Source organism: Hyla sarda, chromosome 8 (assembly GCF_029499605.1).
Source record: "Hyla sarda isolate aHylSar1 chromosome 8, aHylSar1.hap1, whole genome shotgun sequence".
Lineage (NCBI taxonomy): Eukaryota > Metazoa > Chordata > Amphibia > Anura > Hylidae > Hyla > Hyla sarda.
Window position 1 is genome coordinate 123,668,814 of NC_079196.1, and position 18,499 is coordinate 123,687,312.

The 18,499-nt window shown below is 40.0% G+C and overlaps 1 protein-coding gene across 2 annotated transcripts in view; it reads right to left on the reverse strand.

Annotated features, from left to right (window-relative positions):
• TRPM2 (transient receptor potential cation channel subfamily M member 2) overlaps positions 1 to 18,028 on the reverse strand; it is a 577,304-nt gene extending 559,276 nt beyond the window's left edge. For both annotated transcript variants that reach the window (XM_056536782.1, XM_056536781.1), the window contains exon 1: positions 17,659 to 18,028. The gene's annotated coding sequence lies outside the window, so the exon portion shown is untranslated. The remainder of the gene's footprint in view (positions 1 to 17,658) is intronic.
• Between the last annotated feature and the right edge of the window lie 471 nt (positions 18,029 to 18,499).

Here is an 18,499-nt window from a genome sequence, read left to right on the forward strand (position 1 = left end):
TTAAAGTGACAGTGGTCAGATGTTCAAAAAACGCTCTGGTCCTAAGGTGTAAAATGGCCTGGTCCTTAAGGGGTTAACAGTCCATTTTTGTTCATGTATGAATTTTGAGTACCAATAAGTATACAGTCCACAGCAAGGGCCCTGCTTGGACCTACTTTCAATTGTATTTTACTAATAAATTGTTTATGCATTTCTAACTAGCTTGTTCGTCTTTACATATATATATATATATATATATATATATATATATATATATATATATATATATATATACAGTACCTTGAGGTCTGTCTTCTCTTTTCTACTGTATACAACTTTAAACAAAAGCCTCGACCCTGGCAAATGGGGGTGAGTAAGGGTTAAATTACCTATCCTATGTTTGTTGTTGACAAATTAGTAACATGTGTATCAAAAGTCATGTTAATATCTTTAAGTTTGTACATGATGCTGGAACATATACACACACACACACACACTGAGTTTTATATATATAAATTTATATATATTTATAAATATATATTTATTTATTTTTATATATATATATATATATATATACACATGCATATATATATATATATATATATATATATATATATATATATATATACTAGCTGAGTACCCGGTGTTGCCCGGTTTTTCCTTCCTAATCCTTGTTGGGGAGGAAAATAAACAAAGGAGGAAGCTTTTGACTTCATATGCCGTCCTCATATATTGTTGCCATATCCAAACCCCATATCCTGTCCTCATATCCCGACTTCCTATCCCATCCTCCTATTCCGACCTCATATCCCGACCTCCTATCCCGTCCTCATATCTCGAACTCCTATCTCGACTTCCTATCCCGACCTCCTATCCCGACCTCCTATCCTGTCCTCCTATCCTGTCCTCCTATCCTGACCTACTATCCCGACCTCCTATTTTGACCTCCTATCCCAACCTCCTATCCCGACCTCCTATCCCGTCCTCATATCCCATCCTCATATCTCGTCCTCCTATCTCGACCTCCTATCTCGACCTCCTATCTCGACCTCTTATCCCGACCTCCTATCCCGACCTCCTATCCCTCCTATCCTCCTTATGTGGGAACATACATTTCCAATTGATTTGCATGGGACTTTAAACAAAATGGGGGTAGTTAAGGGTTAAATTAACTATCCTATATTTTAAGTGGACATATAAGTAATATGTGGTCAAGTATTATCAAAATATCTCCAGCCGTTTGGGAGTTATTCAGTAACATATATTTCCCATAGACTTGTATGGGACTTTAAAAAAAAAAACCGCCCCTGGCAAATGGGGGTGAGTAAGGGTCACATTACCTATTCTATGTTTGTTGTTGACATATAAGTAACATGTGTGTCAAGTTTCATGTTAATATCTTTAGCCGCTTGGACGTGATGCTGGAACATACACACACACATACACACATATACACATACACATGTGGTACCTTGGTGGGGGTATAGGGTAGTTGGGGTGTTGATTTTCCTGAATTATAAAGGGCGCTGTTAACCCTTGTCACTCGTGACACCAGGGTGAGGGTTAAATACTGTAATGGTGCTGGGCCTATCGCCACCCTTCCCAAGAACGATAAGTGAATGCGTAATAAATGGATTGTCCACAGCCACTGTCAACTGAAACTTGCAGAAACTTTTACTGAAGATTTTCTGAAGCAGAGCAATAGCAATAACAGTCCATGAACAAAGTCTATTTATATTTGAGCAGCGATTTACAGTTGGTTGAGATCAGATAAGCTCAGTTTAGCTTTAGAAAGATTCCATTGCACAGATCTGCTGGATTTAGGGGTGCTTTTAGGTCCAGTGATCTTGCGGAGAGTAGCGGGAAACTATATATCTATCACCGCTGTGATGTAGGCCAAGGCCGCAAGGCTTTGGCCTAGTAAACGTACTTGAAAGTTGCGGAAGTCCTACCTCATTCAGTGACAGCAACCCAAGAGAGCGATCAATGGCCGCAGTTCCCTTATATGGGCAGGGGCGGGCCGTTGTGGATTGGTCCAAAACAACTGTCACTCACCGTTACATAGCATTATGGGATAACACGTGACTCAAGAACCACCTAAGGTCCTTCAACATACCATAGAGTTCTGAACCATGTCACATGACCCGCAGGTCCTCCGACGCTAAAACAAGTGAGTAACGCCATATACATATTTACAAAGATAATATTTATAAATATCAAGTTACTAAGGGGTCACTAGGGGCTAATTAGGGAAGCGAAGCCCGCTAGTCCTAGGGACTCTGACTTTGGGGACTAATAACCAAGGCGCCGTATGAAATACGGTGCCGGGACACCACACACACGCACATTGGCACTCATTTACTAAAAAAAATTTCCAATTTTGTCTCACAATGATTTTTTTCTGTTTCGCTGTAGATTTTTGGGTAAAAGGACTGACGTCATTACAAAGTAGAATTGGTGGCGCAAAAAATAAGCCATCATATGGATTTTTAGGTGCAAGATTAAGAGTTATGATTTCTTAAAGGTAGGGAGGAAAAAACGAAAATGCAAAAACGGAAAAACCCAGGGTCCTAAAGGGGTTAAAGTTTGTGGGCATTCATTTATACACAGCTCTCTTAAGGCTGGGATTCCACTGAGGTTTTTTCCCCCCCAGCAAAAATGCCAGGAAAAACTGCCAGGAAAACTGCCACGGATTTTTCCTGCGTTTTGGCAGTTTTTCTGGTGTTTTTTGTGGCGTTTTTCCTGGTGTGTGGAAAAAGACAGTTTTTCCCCTGTGGCAGTTTTCTCACTGTCTTCAGGTACCACTCTATGGGTCGGATGCTGAGCGCCCGGTCCACAGAGTGTAAGGAGAAGAGGAGTGATGCACAGCATCACTACTCAACTCCTCCGGCTTTATAGTATACAGGGAGGCATAGTGTACCCGTATATACTATACAGGAGTCGGGAATCCTGTCACCAGACTGACAGGACTCCCTGCCCCTATAGCCCTTTGGGCGGTATACAGTAAATACAGCTATCTATAGATAGCTGTATATAGTGTATACAGAACAGGAGGTCCTCTTAACTTCCTCGCTCCCTGTCGGGTCAGTGTAGCTCCGCCCCCTAGTGATGATGTCATTAGGGGCGGAGCTACAGACGGGAGTCAGGCTAGTAAGGGTCTGAAGCTCTGTTCACATTGTCCATTTTGTATAATGTGAATAGACCCTTCTGACAGTGTCTACCCAGACAGGGAGACTCCAGCTGTTGCTAAACTACAACTCCCAACATGCCCAGACAGCCAAAGGCTGTCTGAGCATGCTGGGAGTTGTAGTTTTGCACCAATTGGAGGCTCCCTGTTTGGGTAGATATTGAATTATGGGCGCTCTCCCCAGCGGAGAGTGCAAAAAATTTACTAACCATTTTTTGTTTTGTTTTTTTCTTTCTTCTCGTTTCAGATCCGTGTATGCAGAGGATTATTGTGGATTTGATGGATTACGGCGGATGAACTGGATTTTTTTCTTTTAATAAAATGGTTAACAAGGGCTGTGGGGGAGTATTTTTTTAAATTAAATAATTTTTCCAATGTGTTGTGTATTTTTGTTTTCTATTGAATTTTCAGGCTTAGTAGTGGAAGCCGGTCTATTGACGGAATCCATTACTCAGCCGGGGCTTAGCGTTAGCCCAAAAAACAGCTAGCGCTAACCCCCAATTATTACCCCGGTACCCACCGCCACAGGGGTGCCGGGAAGAGCCGGTACCAACAGGCCCGGAGAGTCAAAAATGGCTCTACTGGGCCTAGGCGGTAACAGGCTGGCGTTATGTAGGCTGGGCATGGCCAGTAACAATGGTCCTCGCCCACCCTGGTAACGTCAGGCTGTTGTTGCTTGGTTGGTATTGTGCTGAGAATGAAAATACGGGGAACCCTATGCGTTTTTTTTTTTATATAAATAAATACATTAAAAAAGACACATAGGGTTCCCCGTATATTCATTGTCATCCAGATACCAACCAAGCAGCAACAGCCTGATGTTACCAGGGTTGGCGAGGACCATTGTTACTGACCCTCCCCAGCCAAAATAATGCCAGCCTGTTACTTTGGCTATCTAGGCATGCTGCGAGTTGTAATTTAGCAACAGCTGGAGTCTCCCTGTCTGGTAAGACACTGGCAGAAGGGTCTGTTCACATTATACAAAACGGACAATGTTAACAGAGCCTTATACCCTTATCAGCCTGGATCCCGTCTGTAGCTCCTTCTCAGAATGACATCATCACTAGGGGGCAGAGCTACACAGACCGCAGATAGCTGTATATATTGTATACTGCCCAAAGGGTTAACCTACACTGCCCAGCAGTGTAAGTTAACTCTTTCCTTGCTGGGCTGGCTTAGCGCACAGCTCAACAAGGGGTTAAGTGAGCCAGCAATGTGTATACTGTATACACATTGCAGGCTCACTGTAAGTTCTTGCTGGACAGTATATATACAATGTATATCTACTGCTCAGCATCAGCTGTTCTCCCGGCTCTGTAGCCTTGGGTACAGCTGATCCCGACAGTCACATCAGGAGGATCACAGCGGGTGTCAGGAGGAGGGACATCCGCTGTGATCTGTCCCTTACTGCAGGTACTACTGCTCCCAACCAGGGCTGTGGAGTCGGTAGATAAATGTTCTGACTCCGACTCCGGAGTTTTCTGTACTTCCAACTCCGACTCCCCGACTCCTCTGTATTAATATGCAAATGTATTTTATACATTCCTTGAAAGAAAGAAAGGCAACATACATGTCATTACCACAGGACTACTGGCTGGGAAGTCAACAGTCTACAGTATTGAACAGTTTGTGTGCTGATCTGCTTCTGAAGATAAGGCAGTGGGAGGATCCAGGAAGGATATAATACAGTAATATGGGTGCACTACTGTGTTAGATGTATACAATGACACAGGTAGGATTAGCGTTAGGTCCAGCACCCTTTTGAGAAACCTTGGCGTTGGTGTGCGGGCTCTGGTATGTCCTTCATATGAGGATATACTGGCGAATGTCTCAATTTTAACATCAGTGTTGAGGGATAGCCAATGTCATGGTATACATCTAACTTAGTAGTGCACCCATATTCCTGTATTGTATTATTCTAATTGTTACACATCCACACCGTCTATCTGGTGTAGCTATTGTGGCACTTGTAGTCCGCTGCAGGCATCCTCCATTGTATACATTTTTATGTTGGGGATCGCCCTTAGCAACGGACTACAAGGGCAGGATCTGCTCCCCCAGTATAAATGCACAACCGCATTTGGGGTTGAGCACCTCCAGTCATTTGAGACCACGTTTTTTGTTCTTTGTTTAAATTTTATACTTGGAAGTGTGTAAACTCCATAGCTAATGCGCCTTGAATATCTTCCAGGCAGCATTAGGGTAGCACCTGTGAGGCCATGCACCTATATTAGCCAACTCAGGTGGGGCTTGCAGCTTGCCTCCCCCTCCCATTGTATGTGTGCTCAGTCACGCTGGAGGGTACCTGGGAGGAGGCTGTGAGTCGACCGAATGCTGCCGTAATTGCCCACTGGCCCCTGTTTTGCTTATCACGCACAGGTAGGATTAGCGTTAGGTCCCGTGCCATTTTGACAAACCTTGGCGTTGGTGTGCGGGCTCTGGTATGTCCTTCATATGAGGATATACTGGCGAATGTCTCAATTTTAACATCAGTGTTGATCGATAGCCAATGTCATTGTATACATCTAACACAGTAGTGCACCCATATTCCTGTATTGTATTATTCTAATTGTTACACATCCACACCGTCTATCTGGTGTAGGATTCTATTGTGGCACTTTTAGTCCGCTGCAGGCATCCTCCATTGTATGCATTTTTATGCTGGGGATCGCCCCTAGCAACGGACTACAAGGGCAGGATCTGCCCCCCCAAGTATAAATGCACAACTGCATTTGGGGTTGAGCACCTCCAGCCATTTGAGACCACGTTTTTTGTTGTAGGATCCAGGAAGGGGCATTTATTATAAAACATGATTTCCCTAGTAGAATCTCATAGTCATGTTTAAAGTTTAAAGGGGTACTCCGCCCCTAGACATTTTATCCCCTATCCAAAGCATAGGGGATAAGATGTCAGATCGCCGGGGTCCCGCTGCTGGGGACCCCCGGGATTGCTGCTGTGGCACTGCGCTTTCATTACTACACAGAGCGAGTTCGCTCTGTGCGTAATGACGGGCGATACAGGGGACGGAGCAGTGTGACGTCATGGCTCCGCCCCTCGTGACATCATGATCCGCCCCCTTAATACAAGTCTATGGCAGGGGGCGTGACGACCACCACACCCCCTCCCATAGACTTGTATTGAGGGGGCTGGCTGTGAAATCACGAGGGGCAGAGCCGTGACATAACGATGCTCCGGCCCCTGTATCGCCCGTCATTACGCACAGAGCGAACTGCCGCAGCGGCAATCCCGGGGGTCCCCAGCAGTGGGACCCCGGCGATCTGACATCTTATCCCCTATCCTTTGGATAGGGGATAAGATGTCTAGGGGCGGAGTACCCCTTTAAGCTAACAATCGAGTTTACAAGTTTTGATAGCCTTAGCTGAATGGCAGCAGTTTTTCCAATGGTTTACAGCTTCAGTCTTGAACTATTGACCCTCCATTCCCTTCACTTATACAAGTGTCTCTAGTCCTGCAAAAAACATATTTCCTTAATCCCTTATCAGTGACAGGCTAGGTTACCCATAGGCTCCCTGTAACAGCAGAACACTACACTATGGAAAGTATAAGTATTGCCGCTCCTAATTGTGCGTTTTGTGCCATATAGTAAAGCACATGAAAAGCATGCTTCTTCACGGTCAATTAACGTGTTCGTTTTGCGGTTACGTGAGACACTGCATGCATTGGTCTTTATTCTTAAAGTAGAGAAGCCATTAATAATAACTTTTTGTGAATTGGGACATTTAAACTTGCTTTTTTTTTTTTTATTCCAATCTAAATTTAGTAGGAGTCAGAGCCGGTGCATTGTTTGCAGACTCCGACTCCAGGTACCCAAAATTTCATCCAACTCCGACTCCTAGACTCCGACTCCAAAGCCCTGCTCCCAGCATGCAGCACACTCTGCAGCTGTAGTACCTACATTAATAGACAGATCGCAGCAAGTGTAACTTCTGGCACCCACTGTGATCATCCTGTATAATGTATAGATGCGGCCACTCTTCTATGGTCCCCTGCACTGACGTATATGTACACCTATTCATATTTCCCACAGAGTTGTGATTGGCTGGAACCATCTGACCAGTCACAGCTCTCTGTAGGAAATATGAATAGCTGTATATATACGGCTGTGCAGAGACGTTAGAAGAGCGGCCTGCCGCATCTATAAATTATACAGAAGGATCGCAACAGGCGATCTGTCTATTAGTACAGGTACTACTACTCCCATCATGGAACAGTGTGTTCCATGCTGAGAGTAGTAGTACTACCTAAAAAATGTAAAACAAAATGTGAAAAACACACACACACACACTACATTTTTATTATTGTCGGCTAAATATTTAGTGCTTTACCCGCCCACATAAATTGATCCCTGTTTAAAAATGAATAAAAAATGTGAAATAAAAAAGATACACTTCATTAGATACGATTTTTTCCATCACTACTGTATCTTTTTATAAATTTTTTTTTAATGGTACCCTACGAAATTTTAATAAAAAAGTTATCTGTATCACTTTTTTGGATCGCTAAAGTCCTAAAAAGAATAAAAACCGTCTGCAAAAATACAAAAGTTAAAACCATCATGGCATTTTTCTTGGCGTTTTTGCTCTTCCATAGACTTCTATGGGACGAAAACGCCACGATTTCAGGGTAAAAAACGCCAAACTAGGTTTTGTCGGATGTTTTGAAAATCCAGCCTCTGAGACCGAAATTGCTGAAAATCGCCAAAAGGATTAAAAAAAAATCGCCAAACTGAAAAACGCCAAGTGAATCTGGCATTTTGCAGTTTACTACTGACTTGCAGCAAACATCAGCGAAAAAATGCCGCACGGGAAAATTGGCGTTTTTTGCAAAAAAATACCTCAGGGGTACTCCGGTGGAAAACTTTTTTTTTTAACCCCTTAAGGACTTTTTTTGTTTTTTCACTTTTGTTTTTTTCCTCCTTACCTTTCAAAAAGCATAATTCTTACAACTGTGTTATATTTCCATTACAGTTTGCTAACCAAGGACGGGGTAACTAACTTGTGGGAGGGGGTTCATGGCCCTTCCCCAGGGTTTGTGCTATGCTCTGTTTGAGCTGTTTTAATTGTTTTTAAATGTCCCTGAGTATACGGTATTTGATATGTGTTATAAAATATGCATTAAAAAATGCCGCACGGGAAAATTGGCGTTTTTTACCTCAGGGGTACTCCGGTGGAAAACTTTTTTTTTTAACCCCTTAAGGACTTTTTTTGTTTTTTCACCTTCGTTTTTTTCCTCCTTACCTTTAAAAAAGCATAATTCTTACAATTTTGCACTTAAAAATCCATATTTGGCTTATTTTCTGCGCCACCAATTCTACTTTGTAATGACATTTACGGCAAAACGGGGAAAAAATCATTGTGCAACAAAATTGAAGAAAAAACACCATTTTGTAATTTCGGTGGCTTTCTACACAGTACATTTTTCGGTAAAAATAACACCTTCTCTTTATTCTGTAGGTCCATACAATTAAAATGATACCCTACTTATATAGGTTTAATTTTGTCGTACTTCTGAAAAAAATCATAACTACATACAGGAAAATTTATACAATTAAAATTGTCATCTGACCCCTATAACTTTTTTATTTTTCAGCGTATGGGGCAGTATGCGGGTTCATTTTTTGCGCCGTGATCTGAAGTTTTTAGCGGTACCATTTTTGTATTGATTGGACTTATTGATTGCTTTTCATACATTTTTTCATTATATAAAAAGTGACCAAAAATACGCTATTTTGGACTTTGGAATTTTTTGTAAGTACGCCATTTACCGTGCTGTTTAATTGATGATATATTTTATATTTTTACAATTTGGACATTTCTGCACACGGCAATACCACATATGTTTATTTTTATTTTATTTATTTATTTTTATTTTAATGGGAAAAGGGGGGTGATTCAAACTTTTATTAGGGAAGGGGTTAAATGATCTTTATTAACTTTTTTTTTTCAGTGTTATAGCTCCCATAGGGGGCTATGACACTGCACACACTGATCTTTTACATTGATCAATGGTTTCTCATAGGAAACCATTGATCAATGATTCTGCCGCTTGACTGCTCATGCCTGGATCTCAGGTACTGAGCAGTCATTCGGCGAGCGGACACCGTAAGGCAAGGTAAGGGACCCTCCTGCTGTTCTACACCTGTTCGGGATGCCGCAATTTTGTCCCGGTGATCCCAAACAGCCCCCTGAGCTAACAGGCAATGTTTTACTTTCACTTTCAATTGGATAAGGGGGGGCTCAACTTTATATGTGTATAAGTATCTGTATAAAGCTAGGGGGTGCTGCTCCAGTGTAAAAACACATACAACAACCACTAGACCAAAGTATTTCCTGGAAGAAAGAGCACACCACCATAAATGTAATCATCTGGCATGACCCCGTCCTTGTTTACTGGATGTCAATCTCTGTCTTTTGCCTAAGTATCATCTAGTATTATTTTTAATTGTGGATTATTTATTATTGTGGGGCAGGATAGTTGATTGTGACATACTGTTAATTTACATACTGTGTTATATTTCCATTACAGTTTGCTAACCAAGGACGGGGTAATTTACCTGTGGGAGGGGGTTCATGGCCCTTCCCCAGGGTTTGTGCTATGCTCTGTTTGAGCTGTTTTAATTGTTTTTAAATGTCCCTGAGTATACGGTATTTGATATGTGTTGTAATAAAAACTTCTGTACTTATGATTACATTTATGTAATGGTGGTGTGCGCTTTCTTCCAGTGAATACTTTGGTCTAGTGGTTGTTACTTTCACTTTAGACGTGGTGTTCAACTTTGAACGCCGCATCTAAAGGGTTAATAGCGCACAGCACCGCGATCAGTGCTATTATTGTTATTAGTCACGGGTCCCGGCCGTGTGGCCCCGTGTTATAGAACGGGAGCGAACTCAGGACGTACAGGTACACCCTGAGTCCTGAAAGGGTTAAATCAACTGGTGCCAGAAAGTTAAACAGATTTGTAAATTACTTTTATCTCAATCCTTCCAGTACTTAGTAGCTGCTGAATACTACAGAGGAAATTCTTTTCTTTTTGGAACACAGAGCTCTCTGCTGAATCACGAGCACAGTGCTCTCTGCTGACATCTCTGTCCATTTTAAGAACTGTCCAGAGTAGGAGAAAATCCCCATAGCAAACATATGCTGCTCTGGACAGTTTCTAAAATGGACAGAGATGTCAGCAGAGAGCACTGTGCTCGTGATGTCAGCAGAGAGCACTGTGTTCCAAAAAGATAATAATTTCCTCTGTAGTATTCAGCAGCTAATAAGTACTGGAAGGATTAAGATTTTTTAATAGAAGTAATTTACAAATCTGTTCAACTTTTTGGCACCAGTTGATTTAAAGAAAAAAAGTTTTCCACTGGAGTACCCCTTTAAGGTCCCACCACAATATTTTAATTGGTTTGATGTCTGGGCTTTGGATTATTCAACTCCTCAATTCTTTTTTTATTTCAACCATTCTGCCTCAGATTTGCTGCTGTGCATAGGGTCTTTGTCCTGTCATATGATCCAGATCTAAGATTTAGCTGGACCCATATTTGACTTTAGAATACTCTCTCTGTTTATCAGTCTGTCAAATACTTTGTTCATGTCTATTGTACTTTATTTAACCCTTTAGATGCCGCAAAGTTGATTGCGGCATCTAAAATGAAAAAATCACGGCAGCTCAGCGGAGCTGATCGGGACCATCGCAATGAACTCGCAATGTCCTGAGAGCCCTTACCATCCTCCTGTCTGATCTGATCTGTGCTCTGATGCTCAGCATCGAACAGTGTATGCAATCAGAAGACTGCATGGTATAGCCCCCTATGGGGACTAAAAAAAGTTAAAAGTGTAAAAAAAAAGTTAATGAAGGTGAATAAGCCCCTCCCCTATTAAAAGTTTGAATCCTTCCTTTTCCCATTCCCCCCTTTTCACTGCGTGCGTAAATGTCCGAACTATTAAAATATAATGTTAGTTAAACCAAACGATTAATGGCGTTCATGTAAAAAAAAGGCCAAACTACAAAATCGTGCATTTTTGGTCACTTCATATAACATAAAAAAAGTCTTACAAAACAAAAATGGTACCAATAAAAACTGCAGACCACAGCGCAAAAAAAGACCCTCATATAGCCACATATGCGGAAAAATAAAACAGTTATAGGGGTCAGAAGATGACAATTTTAAACATACTAATTTTGGTGCATGTAGATAAAAAACATTTTTAAAGTAGTAAAATACAATAAAACCTACATAAATGAGGTATCCTTTTAACTGTATGGACCTACAGAATAAAGATAAGGTGTCATTTTTACAGAAAAGTGCACTGTGTAAAAATGGAAGCCACCAAAGTTACAAAATAGCATTTTTCTTTTATTTCACCCCACAAATAATTTTTTTTTTTTAGCCGTAGATTATGTTATAAAATAAGTGATGACATTACAAAGTACAATTGGTGACACAAAAAACATGTCCTTATATGGGTCTGTAGGTGCAAAATTGAAAGCGTTATGATTTTTAGAAGGGGAGGAGGAAAATACGAAAGTGCAAAAATGTAATCATTTTGATTGCTATATTCTAAATAGTGACTCAATACCATTTATCCCATATTCCCTTACTCCCTCTCTCCTACCTTTACTCTTCATTAATAACAGTTCATATTGTTTTAGTGTTTCGATTAGTAACAACCATGATGAAATCATGGAGAAGCTTGTGGCAAACCAAGATATGAAAATGAACAATCTACCATAAAAAAGCAAGTTTGCGAAAAGTTTATTATGGTCTGGGGGGCACCTTTGAAGTCTCCCCAAGGACAAACAGCCAAGGATCTAATTGTATTTCAAAATATACTAGCTGAGTACCCGGCATTGCCTGGTTTTTCCTTCCTAATCCTTGTTGGGGAGAAAAATAAACAAAGGAGGAAGCTTTTGACTTCATATCCCATCCTCATATATTGTTTTCATATCCCAACCCCATATCCCGTCCTCATATCCCATCCTCCTATCCCGACCTCCTATCCCGTCATCATATCTCAACCTTCTATCCCGACCTCCTATCCCGTCCTCTATCCCGTCCTCTATCCCGTCCTCCTATCCCGACCTCCTATCCCGTCATCATATCTCAACCTTCTATCCCGACCTCCTATCCCGTCCTCTATCCCGTCCTCTATCCCATCCTCTTTCCCGTCCTCCTATCCCGACCTCCTATCCCGACCTCCTATCCCGTCCTCCTATCCCATCCTCCTATCCCGTCCTCCTATCTCAACCTCCTATCCAGACCTCCTATCCCGTCCTCCTATCTCGACCTCCTATCCCATCTCCCTATCCATTCCATCTATCTCTACCTCCTATCTCGACCTCCTATCCCGTCCTCCTATCCCGTCCTCCTATCCAGTCCTCCTATCCCGTCCTCCTATCCCGTCCTCCTATCCCATCCTCCTATCTCAACCTCCTATCCCGACCTCCTATCCAGTCCTCCTATTTCGACCTCCGATCCCGTCCTCCTATTTCGACCTCCTATCCCGTCCTCCTATTTTGACCTCCTATCCCGTACTCCTATCTCGATCTCCTATCCTGACCTCATATGCCGACCTGTAATATGTGTACCAGGTATTGAAATATCTCCAGAAGTTACGGAAGTTATATAGGAACATACATTTCCCATTGATTTGCATAGGACTTTAAACAAAAACCCTGACCCTCACAAATGGGGGTAGTTAAGGGTTAAATTAGCCATCCTATATTTTAAGTGAACATATAAGTAACATGTGACCAAGTATTATCATAATATCTCCAGCCGTTGGGAAGTTATGCAGTAACATATATTTCCCATTGACTTGTATGGGACTTTAAACATAAACCCCACCCCTGGCAAATGGGGGGTGAATACGGGTTAAATCACCTATCCTATGTTTGTTGTTGACATATTAGTAACATGTGTGCCAAGTTTCATGTCAATATCTTTAGCCGTTTGGACGTGATGCTGGAGCATACACACATACATACACACACACACACACACACACACACACATTGAGTTTTATATATATATATATATATATATATATATATATATATATATATATATAGATTCTAAGGATTTTTACACCTACTCTACCCCAGAATTGTTCTTCCTCTGGGAAACTAAACATATGGAAAATATCTGATCTTCTTTCCCTCCCCCCCCAAAAAAGACCCTAATCTTGGTGAATTCTGTGATCTATGAATTATTTCATAGTGGAGTTCTTAAGATACTATCCTTTAGGGACAAAAGCAACTTTAATTTCTTCTAGACTTTTTCCAGCTGAGTTCATGTTTGAAATTTCTTAAACATTTTTTTTTTGCAAAAAAAAACAAAAAAAAAAAAACAACTCTTTCCAACTCTTCAATTATAGTTATGATTTAAGAAAAGCTCCCCCTGTGCCAAAAATAAAACATAACTGTGCCGCTAAATAATAGACCCTAAAAGTAGGCAGTGACAGACCTCCATGAACTCTGGGCCTACATATAAACTTAAAGGGGTATTCCAGGCCCAAACTTTTTTTTTTATACATCAACTGGCTCCGGAAAGTTAAACAGATTTGTAAATTACTTCTATTAAAAAATCTTAATCCTTCCAATAGTTATTAGCTTCTGAAGTTGAGTTGCTGTTTTCTGTCTAACTGCTTTCTGATGACTCACGTCCCGGGAGCTGTCCAGCTCATATGGCGACATTCTCCCATCATGCACAGCTCCCGGGACGTGACATCATCATTGAGGCAGAAAACTTCAGAAGCTAATAATTGGAAGTATTAAGATTCTTTAATAGAAGTAATTTACAAATCTGTTTAACTTTCCGGAGCCAGTTGATATATAAAAAAAAGTTTTTGCTGGAATACCCCTTTAAACTTTTTGCTTACGAGCTTACTTCCCCAAATTAATACATTTTTTCCACTATCTACGAATGAGGCCATTATTATTTTGATAAAAGAAAAAACTCACTGTAACGAGAATAATACCATCCAATTTCCCTGTTAGGTGGAGGGGGGGGGGGGGGTTGTAAATGTTGTGCAGAAATCATAAATTAAGTGAAAGAAGTAGCTGTTATGGGGCAGAATATACCCTTAATCTAATTCGTCAACATCTAAACTTTAACTCTAAGTATATTATCTATACGTTAGAATGCCCATGTAACTTGCATTACATTGGCCGCACTGTGAATAATTTATGAATTAGGCTAAATAAACACAGATCAAATATAGTGAAAGGGTATCAGTTGCATATCGTGTCCTGTCATTTCTGTGACCACCATAATAAGGACCCTAGCCTACTAAAAATGACTCCCATAGAGAAAATAACCAATGGTGATTACAAAACATTATGTTAAAAGGATATGTTTTTGATATTTCAGATGAACTCCCTGTGCCCGTCTGGACTGAATGAAATTTTAGAACAGGTATATTAATAAGTTATATCTTTTTGGTAGAAATCTGTGATTAGCGTGTGTATGCACTCGAGCCATCATTAGCTCGAGTTTATACGCACATGCAAATAATTGTTAAAGGGTACCTTTCATCAAAAAAACTTTTGATATATTATAGATTAATGTATGCAGAATAACTTTCCAATAGCATGTTATTAAAAATATGCTTCTTTCTATTTAATTTTCCACTTTTAAAAAATGACCACTAGAGGTCTCCCTACCAGTCCTTTTTTTTTTTTTTATAGATTTCAGACTCATGCTGGGGTCCTAAATCTCAGACTGCAGCCGGGACACAGACAAACTCCCTTGCAGGGAGCAGGGCTGAGTTTGTCTGTGTCCCAGCTGCAGTCTAAGATCTAGGACTCCAGCATGAGTCTGAAATCTATAAAAAAAAGGACTGGTAGGGAGACCCCTAGAGGTCATTTTTTCAAAGTGGAAAATCAAATACAAAATAAGCATATTTTTAATAACATGCTATTGGAAAGTTATTCTGTATACATTAATCTATAATATATCAAAAGATTTTTTGATGAAAGGTACCTTTTAAGGTTCTATTTTGCATTTTATATGGTATTTTAATACGTGAAAACATACATGTGCATGTATGTATGAGCATATGTGTACATATGCATTTGTGTATATATTTATATGTATACTTTCTAAATGGATGTCTTTAAAGAGTACCTGTTACCAAATAAAACTTTTAATATAGTGTTCCTTGTGTAATTAGCTGACACTTTCCCTTTCCCTAACTTGCTTTTAAAATAATCAACATAAATATGTTTAAAATGTAACAAAAAAAAAACGGCCAATAGGTGGCTCTGTTCTGTTCCCTGCTGCAATTAATACAGTGAGTTTGGTCTCCTCCCGGCCTGGCAGGAGACCAAACTCAAGAAGTGTTTCTCTGCACTGAGCTTCATTGACAGCTGAGCTGCACTGAAAGCTGCAAAAAGCCTAATTGAAAGCTGCAAAGATCCTCATTGATACATGCATAGAGCCTCACTGACAGATGCAGAGCCTGAGGTCTTCTATTCATCACAGCACTGCAATGATGTGAAGGCGGAAGTGGTCCCCCAGCAGGCTTCAGTGATGTCATACCTGCTGGGAAATGCCCACTTTCTCCTGCTGGGAGATTGCACTATGTGAACAAGAATAAATGTAAGATACAGAACTTTTTAAAGCTTTTTTAAACGTTAGGAGTAGTTAGGAAACATAGCCTGGGTTAGTTTAGAAGAGTTCATTTGGTGACATGCCCTTTTTAATGATTTTTATTCATACATATTTTAAGTACTTTAATATGTATATTTAATACTGTGATTTTATATAAACAGGAACCATAATGATTTTTTAATCAATAAGTTCTAAGTTAATGTAACTGGAATGATTGAGTATGAAAATAATATACAGGTGGACTACGGTCATCTGCTATGGTAGTATAGGAACCTATTTCACCTCTTCAGAATTCCCATGATGCACCTTTTTTATGGGACCACGGCCATCACTGTTTTCTTTCATTATGATTTATTGTTTGAGAAAAGAGGACCTGCCTGTAACCTCCAAAACACGGTGCAACCAGGGCACAACCCTGCATGTAAGAATTTTATATCTGATTGTGAAGGATAAAACAGAATATGCTATTTATGGAACTGGTGGAACTTTTATCCATTGGTTCATATTGATGGCAGCATTTGGATAATCAAGAGGGGATACTGTTTCGCTATCCAGGAGGGAGCATAGTTTGCATATCAAACCAGCCCCCCCCTCCGTGAAGTAAGCTCCATGGTGGGACCAGGTTATATATGGTAACCAACTAGATCATTATTGCACTTTTCATTGAGCGATGGCTCTTGTTTTTGTCTATTGTTATTTTACTCCACAATTTCCCTGTTAAATACAGATGTAAAGATCCAAGGCTCTGGCCCTTCATCTAAATGGATATCTGGAAGGTATTATTTGTGATGATCAGTTTTTTTTTTTTTTGTCTATTAAGAGTGTCTTTTAAAAAACACACATAAAACCTTTGCTGCAGTCCAGATGGGTGTGGGAGGTTTCCGCTCCATCCTGTCATTGGATGCTACCAAGACCTTTGACAGGGTGGCGTGGGATTTTTTATGGTGTTGAGTTGCTACCTTGTTATCCTGCCTGTCAAAATAAGATGACTGCTGATAAACTTTTCTATGTAGAACAGAAAGTGTCAGCTTATTATTAGCCTCATAGGCCAAACTGAAAACTGCAAGATTTAAGTATTTTTTTCTAAATAGAAAGTAAAATGCCATCATTTCAAAAATAGGGGTCTGTCCACTGCACCTTTAGCGATTGTGAGAATGAAGTTGAATACCACTGGTACAGCACTATATCAAATGTTATTATAGTTTTCTTTGATATACCGTTACTTTAGGAATGTGGGGATTTGACCCCTCAGACCCCCAGACTGTGAGAATTATGGGGCCACTGAGATGATTTTGTGCTTTGTCTCCTTCACAGTTTTTTTTTTCCTACAAAGCCTCATCCACTTGCTGTGCAAGAAATGCAGCTTGATCTATAAGGGCAGCACTACAGTTCCCTGCACATTTAGGTGGATGGCAGTGCCGCTGTGCAGTTGTACCCCCCTCCAAAGTGAAGGCATATTTCAGAGATTAAAAATTTTGTTGTGAATTAGAATTTAAATACATACCAACACAAACCCACCAAATAAGGTTATTGAATATTTTACAAAAAATAGCTGTGAAATCATTTTAAATGTATAAATCAATAACCAATTCTAAAATGTATAACAGATATGGTATATAGAGCAATATAAGTTTGTCTATTTGCATAATATTTTCTTGTACTATAAATAGGATACTGGTCCACAATGTACTGTAACATATAATAAGTGTTAACAAGACACAGAGATTGCATACCATCATATATATACATATATTCATCTGCAGTAAGAGGCCACAAGGAGATATTCTATACAGATATGTCATTTTGCTGATAACACAAAACATCTGTGAAACTAGTTATACATAATAAAATGAAAAGTCCTACCTTTTTTATTATCAAGCTTCTGTTGCTGAAGCTGCAGTACAAATGAGCCACGTTTGTCGAGATTGAATTTAAAGTGCAGGTTTTTTTTTTCTCCCCACAATGGTTCTTTGAAAAATGGAAAAAAGAAGTGTTATATTACAGAAAGTGCTTCTCAGAAGCATTAGCACAGATGTTTTTTAAAATGCTGCATTTTAGGGATGGTTTTGGCTGGATTCCAGAAGCATCAGATACTGCAGTACATCTGGGCATTGAAGCAGCTGCACTGGAAACGACAGGGAATAAAATAACATGCAATTAAATATGTAGCACAAAATATTAGTAACTGACTCTTATTTAACAAGCAAAGGCAATAAGCGTTAACTCTAAGGTATAAAAGGAATGTTACTTGCATTTCCTACTGCCCTTGCTGCACTGAAGCAGATATGCAAACTCATCACTGCTGCTTTGTAATATCCAATAGCACTGAAATGGCTTAAAGGTGCAGACTTAGTAAAATATTGTTTACTAAAAGCAACCTACTGGATTCAAATGCCTGCGTTGGAACACATGCTATATTTTATGTTTTGCCATAAAATACTTTTAAAAAAAAAAGTACAATAATTTAATGTGGTCTTTACTTTTTCTATTTTATGTTCATGCTGAAGACTTTACTACAGAATTATTATTTTATAAATATTCAGGTTTTGGGTTCTATAAAATCAAAATAAAACAACCAAAAACATATGCTTACACTGCACTTCCTTGTGTCAGAACAAGGACCTGCATGAGTGCGCAGCGGAAACGTGCCTATCGAGTCCTAACACCAGGAAAACACAAGTGTCGGGAATCAATATGTCAAATT